Raw genomic sequence first — 9654 nt, forward strand, 5'->3', positions numbered from 1 at the left:
CCTACAGTATGGCCCCCAAGGCAAGGCAAGGGACTGGAAGTGACTTGAAACAAAACTACAGTAGTCCTTGACTTACGACCACAACTGAGCCCAGAATTTCTGTTGCTAAGGGAGAAATTTGTTAAGTGAGTTTTGTCCCATTTTATGACATTTCTTGCCACATTTGTTAAGTGAATGACTGCAACTGACAAGTTAGTAACCTGGTTGTTAAGTGAATCTGGCTTCCTCACTGACTTTGCTGGTCAGAAGGTTGTGAAACTTCGTCGCATGAACCCGAGACACTGCAACCGTCATAAATATGAACTGGTTGTCAGGCATCCAAACATAAATCATGTGAACATGGGGGTGCTGCAACGGTCATAAGTGTGAAAATTTGCCCTAAGTCATTTTTTTCAGTGCTGTTGTAACTTTGAACGGTCAGTAAATGAACTGTTGTAAGTCAAGGACTAGCTGTACAGGATGCCGGATATAGGTCGGCAATAGGGGCAGAAAATCTCATGCCAGAACAACAGCAGCAATTCAACAGAGCAGTGGGGAGAGGCCCTATGGTAGCATTTGCGCAGTTTAGTTAGCTATAAATCTCAGTTAGTGAACAAGTGCACACATACACGGAGATACACCATCATTTCACGAAGATTTTACTGTTGTATCTTTATCAAAGAGACACTTGTTGAGATGGCTAGCTTTGCAAAATTGATTACACTAAAAAATTTAATCCAGAAAAAGCACCATCTTGGATCACATTAATCCAGATGGGCTCGTACACCACACAGATGTTGAAAATGGTCCCATGCCCACTAGCCAAACTCCACAACTGAATCTGACATATGAACCTGGCTTACTGGGACATTTGTTTTGTTCTGTGTTATTTTTCAGAGTTTTTAGGTTCAAGAGACCGAGTTCAATAAAGCAGAGATATATCCCTTCCTCACATAGTGTTTTCCTCAGCACAATCACTTTCCCCGAAGCTGCTGGAAAGTCCACAGGAATGTAGTATAAGATGTGATCCCCTATAAACAGCTCACAACAGATTCGGGGGCAATTCAGCACATAATATGTGCTTCCTGCAAGGAAGAATGCTATTTCTCCTATTACCTGTGTCTTTGCTCCAGTCATCCAAAGCCCTCCTTCGAAGCACCATGAATCTAAGCCGCAATAATAGGAACATAAAAATAAAAATAGGGAGGCTACTGCATCACATGCCATGTGGCCTTCAAGTCCTTGGAGTAGCTGGTGAAATACATTTCCCCATGGAGATCACAATAATGGCTGAAATCTAGCAGGGATGCTGATCACATGGGATGTTGTGCATTGTGTAGCACGGGGGAAGGATGTCTGGTAGTTGCCAGATGGGCAGAATCATTGGAGGAAGGCAAAATATACTTCATTCCACATTGTATAAGCAAACAATGGAGGAAAAGAGACATATTAAATTCATGGGGGAATTGTGCAACAGTCTATCATCCTCCTACACTTATTGTGCTAGTGATTTTTATGTGAGCCCCATGCTTCAGAAGCAACTGCAGCTCTTGTGCATTTTCCAAGACGTAGCTGACTCTAAGAGATTTATAATCAATCACCTCCACCTTGTGGTTTGTTTGGAGAGATAGGAAGCACACTGGACAATAAAGGTAGATAGATGCCTTCATATCTTCGGACATTATTTAATATCAACGGCTTTTTAACCTATTCAAAACCTGTTTGGTGTAATAGTAGCACTGCAGGTTTTTAGTTTGTTTGTTTGTTTGTTTTATATGCCACCTATCTCACTATCCAAAGATATTGCTCCATTCTTGTGGCATTTCACAAACTACAGTATAGTTCTTCGCCAGTACCACGTCAATCCTGACAATTACTTTGTTGTCATAATGGTGATTATCAACTTCAACAGTCTTTCTTGCCTTCATAAGTTTCAGCTAAATCGCAGGATGAAATACCTTTCATGCAGTGAGGGAGAGACTAACAACAAAGGGAAACAACAGTGGCAGCATCCTTACTGATTGCCCACATTAAAAGAAGCTTAGGAAGTACCCTCAAAAGAAATTCTGAAACACCTTGGAAAAAAGTTAGAAACATGATGAGATCTCATGTACAGGAAGAAAACTTTCTAGTTTTTCAACAGGCCCCCTTGGTGTACACAGGCATCCTCCTGTGTCTCTTTTTTTACAACAGCATGTTGATTTGCAAGCTAGCTTTAAATTAGAGATCCTAATATAAAATAATCTAAACATGCTTGGAAGGCTTTGGTTGTGCTTGTAGCAAATATGCATCAACTAACTTTGTCCTTATTGTGTGTGAGTGTGAGTGTGCACATACACATGTGCATTTGGGTGTGTATATATACTCTATATTGATACATAGTGGTATATAAACTATGTGGCAGTTTTAATTGATCAAAGCCATAATGGGCAATGGCAATCAACATCCATAGGTCCATCAGGTAACGGCTATGACACATGGAGGACTGTGATCTGGAGATGAGTAAGATGAGTAAATTATAAATAAGCACATATAAATTACCATAGGAAATTAATAAAAGAAAAATAGATACATATGCTGTATGCCTGTGAAATAAAATGAAAAGGAATAAAAGGAAGGGGGAAATGTAATACAACAGATCTGAAGGATCTGATCTTGTGGCATGGAGTTTATAAACATGTGCAAATATTTTATGTATTTATTAACACACACAGAGAGAGACACATACCTCAAATAAGTGAAGGTATAGATTTTATTATGAATGAAAGGGTTAAAATGTGTGTTAGTAAGTTTGACTTTGGACCATGTGACTTTTACAGACAAATAGGGAAACAGGATTTGTAGGCTGCTTGTTGCCTGTTACACGCTCCAGTGAATGGCCATAATAAAAGAAACTGAGAGGAATTGGGGGGGGGGGGAATTGAATACAGGTAGCCCTTGACTTACAACCACAACTGAGTCCAAATTTATGTTGTTGAGTGAGAAATTTGTTAAGTGAGTTTTGTTCCATTTTACGACTTTTTTGCTACAATTGTTAAGTGAATCACTGCAGTTGTTAAATTAGTAACACTGTTGTTAAGCAAATCTGGCTTCCCCATTAACTTTTCTTGTCAGAGGGTCGCAAAAGGGGATCACATGACCCCGGGACACTGCAACCGTCATAAATATGAACCAAATATCAAGCATCCAAATGTAAATCACACGACCCTGGGGATGCTGCAATGGTCATAGGTGTGAAAAACGGTCATAAGTCACTTTTTTTCAGGGCCGTTGTGACTTCTAACGGTCACTAAACAAACTGTTGTAAGTCGAGGACCACCTATAATGTTCTCAATGAATGCATCCAGGAGAAATAATTATTCTACTAGGGGACATGAATAAATAGATAGGAATGATCTGAGTTGGTATAGAAAAAGTTACTGGGCTATTTGGTGACTCCCGAATAAATAAGAATGAGGACTGGTGAGTATTTGTTTTAAAAAAAACTGCTTAGTCCAAAAATAAAGATGAGTTTAGTTCAAATTCATGCTTTAAATTATGCATATGATACAGTGCCAAACATACATTTATGACCGTGATTCAATTGTTTTTTTACGATGACAGATCGAAAGATTTAGTGAAGGATATCAGGGTGATGATGCTAGTTCTGAATGGGGCAGGGTTTGTTTTTTTTTTAATAGTGTCAGGACTTGCATCTGGGAAGAAAAAGAAAGAAATGAAGAAAACAAGAATAAAAGAAAAATCAGCGCAGGACAAGAAGATGTATGAAAAAGTATTAGAAGATAGTTTTCCAACAGAATGAATGGGAAATGGCTATAAGGTGGGAAAGGCTGCAGAAACTGTTTGGCATAGAACAAAAAGTATCTCACAAAGAGCCATAAAAGTTCGTGATGAAGTATGAAAAAAGAGGATTGTGTAGAGAAGAAAACAAAATGTCTGTAAGAGAATAAGGAAATGCTGACAAAAGGATGAGGTAAAATTAAAAGCAAGATGAATGCTGTAAGGACGGGTTACTATAGAAAAGTGTGTGGTAAAACAAGAAGATATAAACATAAGAGTGAATGGGTATTGGATGCATGTAGACTGGTGCAAAAGGAGTGACCTCCATGGGGGAAAAAAGTATATTGAAGTGGTTTGCTCATAGAAGGAGAGTGAATGAGGAACAAATGACAAACAAAGATAGGAAGGAAGCATGAGCTGTGGTGGTGCAGTGGTTAGAATGCAGCTATTTTTCTAGAATCCAAGATCACCTCAGATGGGGACTGCAGCCAAGAAATTAAAAGACACTTGCCCCTGGGGAGGAAAGCTATGGCAAATCTAGACAGCATACTAAAAAACAGAGACATCACCCTGTCAACAAAAGTGTGTATAGTCAAGGCCATGGTTTTCCCAGTTGCAATGTATGGCTGTGAAAGTTGGACCATAAGAAAGGCTGAGCGCCAAAGAATTGAGGCCTTTGAACTATGGTGCTGGAGAAGACTCCTGCGAGTCCCTTGGACTGCAAGGTGATCAAACCGGTCAGTCCTAGAGGAAATCAACCCTGACTGCTCTTTAGAAGGCCAGGTCCTGAAGTTGAAACTCAAGTACTTTGACCACCTAATGAGAAGGAAGGACTCACTGGAGAAGGGCCTAATGCTGGGAAAATTGAGGGTAATAGAAGAAGCGGACGACAGAGAATGAGGTGGCTGGATGGAGTCACTGAAGCAGGAGGCGTAAGCTTAAATGGACTCCAGAAGATGGTAGAGGACAGGAAGACCTGGAGGAACGTTGTCCATGGGGTCGAGATGAGTCGGACACGACTTCGCAATTAACAACAACAAATTGCAGGCTAATTCTGCTCACTGCCAGCAGTTCCATCCCAAGGCTAACTCAGCCTTCCATCCTTCCGAGGCTGTTAAAATGAAGACCCAGATTGTTGGGGGCAATAGGCTTACCCTGTAAAACATTTAGAGAGGGCTGTAAAGCACTGTGAAGCGGTATATGAGTCTAAGTGCCATTGCAATGAAAATAGAAAAAGACAGAGAAAGTAATAATCAAATAGCGTTGATGAGAACCTGAAAAAGGAGAGGAGAACAGAAGTCAATTTAAGTAGGGGATATATATATATATATATATGGTATATGTATGCCTGTTTGCAAGGATAAAAAGTATGAACTGGTCTGGTATAAATTTGTTTTTCAGAGCCAGCTTGGTGTTGTGATTAAAGGCACTGGGCTAGTAACTGAGGGATCATGGATTCAAGCCCCATCTCAGACACAAAGCCAGCTGAGTGACTTTGGCCCCGTCCTTCTCTTTTAGCCCTAGGAAGCAGGCGATAGCAAGCCACTTCTGAAAAACCTGGCCAAGAAAACTGCAGGAGCTATTCCAGGCAGTCACAAAGAGCCGAGACTACGTTCAAAGCTCAAGACAATAATAATACACTAGTTTTAGTTAAGTTTTCATTTCATTTTCTCATCTCGTGCTTTTAATTTCTTTGGCTTACTATCTCTTACTTCTTTTCTATACAGCGGATAAAGTTGCTCGTGCTGTAAGAACATAATGTGGTGGATAGATATGTATGCATGCGTGCGTACAGATTTCTGCACAATATTATTATTAACCTTGCAATCAGTAACAACTGATCTTATTATGTATGCTGGTTTAGTCTCACAGTATGGCAACGAATCCCAGTCAGCTGCTCAATTGGATTACAGCCCCATCATTCCCCAATTAAGAAATGCTATTCTATGTCACAGTAGGAAAACTTACAGAAAAGTTTGTATATTTATAAAGGGGGATTACTGATATAGAAGGAACCAGAAGAGGGAGCTGTGAGCAAAAAATAAATCAGAACTAGAAGAACGTGAAACTTACGGCAATTCTGCGTGTATTTATTTATTTGTCTTTCTTTGCATTTTTCCACACATAAATGTTAACATGAGCTTCTAGACCCTGGGTTTATTTAGCAATAATGCAATATTATTTAGCAATAATAGCCATCAAGCATTTTGAAACATATGAAACGCCCTCTTACATATTAATAACAATATCTTTAGAGTATGGGATCTCTAATAAAACAGCTCCGGCCATACTCAAATAAGCCCAGAGACCATAAGGCAGTGATGGTGAACCTTTTAGAGACCGAGTGCCCAAACTGCAACCCAAAACCCACTTATTTATCACAAAGTGCCAGGGCAGCATCAGTATTGTGGTGCCCTCAGGGAGGGCGTAGGGGCGTGGCCCATTGGGTGGGCATGGCTGCAGTGGTCACAGCAGACTGGGTGAGAATGGCCGGGGCCAGGGCGATGGGGGCCAGTCCCTCGCCTCTCTGGGGCATCCCTGGGGGCCAACGCCACTTGCTCGCTCACTTCCTGCCCTGTCGCTTCCAAACACCATGTGCTCGCTACTCTGGCGAACTCTGCTGGGGCAACGGCACGCGTGCTCACAGAAAGGGCTCTGAGTGCCGCCTCTGGCACACGTGCCATAAGTTCGCCACCACTGCCATAAGGACTTCAGAAATATGTACACAAGCAGGCACATAGACATACAACATGCACACAAGCATTCAAGAAACCCAAAACAATTCAATGGAGATTGAACTCACAGGAGACACAAAATTCTGCCTGCCTCAGTTCAGTGGAGGGAGCGAGAAGGAATGAGCAGCAAATGGTGAAGAAGTGAACACCATATCTTTGATAAAGGCATGAGTATAACCCCGGGCAGGGATCCCCCTTGACCAGATTTACATGCCCGATCTAAAGATAAATGTTGGCGGTTCATAGATATTACAGAACTGTATGTGCGCACTAAGAGAGAAGGAAAGGGAGAAATTGCCATGCCTAACCTTTGGTCTACAAAGATTTCAGAAGCAACGTAAACCTCTCAGGATCTTTGAGCCTATAAGAAAGAGATTATAAAGCACAGCTCTCTGAGCTAGCCCTCATAAGCCACACCTTGCTTCAAAACCACTCCTTCCAAAAAGAAAATTAGCTAAGAGCACATGGATGGCGGGCCTCACTCTTCCCCCTAAATTCCTCCACAGAAAACTAGCTTTGCATGGAAGGGCCGTTATCAACACATTGCTTTCCTAACAAGGGTATATAATATTGGATCTGGAAATGTTTTCATCCAGTCACAGATTATATAACTAAAGGGAAGCATTAAGGGAAAAGAAACATCAAGCTCTCTTTGAACCCACAGCAGTTTTACAGTGAATTTCTTAGGGTTTATATCAGGGGTCCTCAACCTTGGCGACTTTAAGACTTGTGGACTTCAACTCTTTGCTTTGCTGGCTGAGGAATTCTGGGAGTTGAAGTCCACAAGTCTTAAAGTCGCCAAGGTTGAGGACTCCTGGTTTACATGACTGCAGACTGAACAAGTTAAAGGCTTTTCCTTTTTTTTCTTATTTTCTTTTCATCTACTTGATTAATATTACCAAGTACCATTTCATCCTTTCTATCTTTGTCTGTCTCTCTTCCTTCAACAGGACAGACAAAAAGCAAAGGCAGTATAATTATCCTAATATCACGGATTTGCTAAATTGTAACCGAAGCAACAAAGGCTGGTAACCTGTGTTGGGATTCACATGCTGTTGAACAGTATTTGGGCATGTTGTGCGTAAATGGTGGGAGGCCCATCTGGAACTAAGAAGGACACATTGAAATTAACTAGATGTTTTGGAAGCTTTGGTTAAAAAGATGAAATAAGTTTACTCTTCCTGTTCCTATAACACTTGCAATAAAATAAGGTGATGGCAAGCTGTCTCACATGGTTACACTTGGCTTCCTTGAAAGATGTTTATTAAACCAGCCTTGTAACAAGGCAGATGGAAAAATATAAAGCCAGCTCCAAACATTTTTTCTGATCCCTCCAGAGTGCAGATAATCCTCACTTAATAACCACAGGTGGCACCAGCAAATCCATTGTTAGCATTACATGACTGTGATGGGCTTACAACAGGAGTCTTCAAACTTGGCCCTTTTATGACTTGTGGACTTCAACTCCCAGAATTCCTCAGCCAGGCATGCTGGTTGAAGAATTCTGGGAATTGAAGTCCATGAGTCATAAAAGGGCCAAGTTTGAAGACCCCTGGCTTACAACCTCATATCCACCATTGTTGTTAAGCAAGTCACCTGCAGTTGTTAATATCAGTTATACTGGGGAGATAATCTTGGTCCCTCCCTTTGCACATTAACCAGTTGGGCAAACTAGCCAGTCTTCTACTTATTGCTCTATCGGGACCCCAAAATCCAGGAGGACCTCAAATTGTGGACCTGCTCCTGCAGTGGGAGGGTGATTCTATTCAAAAACCAAGTTGGAATTAGATTCAAGTCAGATTAAGCAGATTGGCAACAAACAGCAATTTTGTCTTGTAAGGATTTAATCTGAGCTTGTTTTAACCCAGGCATGTTAAACATGCGGCCCGCGGATGGGATGTGGCCCATGCAGGCCATGCCTACTCCGGTCCCACAAAGGCAAAGGCAAAGAAAATCCCAATACGTCATGATACGGCGCACGATGCAATCGGGCTTTACACCCTTGTTTTTACCCATCCTGGTCTTTACAGACTTGAGGTAGCAAGCCAGGACTTTTCTGGCATTCCACTCCAGCCCAAAGTAGCACAGTAGACTTGAGTATCATTAGTGAATTGATACAGCTAACCTTTATTAAGCGCATCATATATCAGTGGTTCTCAACCTTTTTAATGCTGTGACCCCAACCGGTCGTAAGTCGAGGACTACCCAACCGGTCGTAAGTCGAGGACTTTCCCTGCCCAGGAGCGCCGCGCATGCGTGGTGCCGCCCCCTGCGCTGGCCGAGGCGTAGCTGGCAAGGGGCAGCGATGGCGCAGGGCGACCACCAGCTGGGCCACCAGCTGGCCCAGCTCAAGGGAGGTAAGGCATCCGCCGGGCCCCACGCGTGCCAGCAACCCTCCCTGTGCCCGCTGGCCTCCCACATTCCACCCCTGGCCCTCTTTTACTTACATTTTTAGTAGTTGGTCAGCAGGGAGGGGTGGAAGCTTCCAGACAGTTCATCTTCGCTGCAAATAACTTGCAGCACTGTTTGCAGACTGGGGCTTTTGGCGCGCTCAGCAGGGCAGAGACAGCCTGGACAAGAGAGTCTATTCTATTGGCTTTCGAAAGCCAATAGAATAAAAGGGAGTAGCACAGCTAAGGAAAAGGGGGGGGGAAACGGTGGACTGCATTGTTTGGCGACCCCCATGAAATGGTTGTTCGACCCCAAATGGGGTCGCGACCCACAGGTTGAGAACCGCTGATATAGATATTACATATCATAGAGCAGAGGTCCCCAACCTATGGGCTGCAACCCACTACAAGGTGGCCTCTTGGCCACCGGGCCGTGTGAGTGGCTGGCCAGTGCATGCGCGCATGTGCATGCGCTGAACCTCTGTCCTTGCGCCAGCGCTAGGAGAGCCTCTTGCTGGCGCGCTGGTGCTAAGAGAGCCTCTCACCAGTGCTAGGCAAGCCGCAAACCATGCACCAGCGCTAGCAGCCCCATTTGCGGAGCACGCATACTCACAGCCCCGTTTGAGCACACACGCACGCAGCCACATTTGTGCGTGTGCACATGTGCACATAAAGGTGCCTGTCCCTCCCTTTCCCACCAGGCCGCCAACCCAGAAAGATTGGCGAACCCTGTCATAGAGAGATAGAAGAAGATTTGTGAATCTGACACT

This window comes from Crotalus tigris, unplaced genomic scaffold, assembly GCF_016545835.1.
Source record: "Crotalus tigris isolate CLP2741 ecotype Arizona unplaced genomic scaffold, ASM1654583v1 scf7180000017674.1595824, whole genome shotgun sequence".
In the NCBI taxonomy this organism is placed as follows: domain Eukaryota; kingdom Metazoa; phylum Chordata; class Lepidosauria; order Squamata; family Viperidae; genus Crotalus; species Crotalus tigris.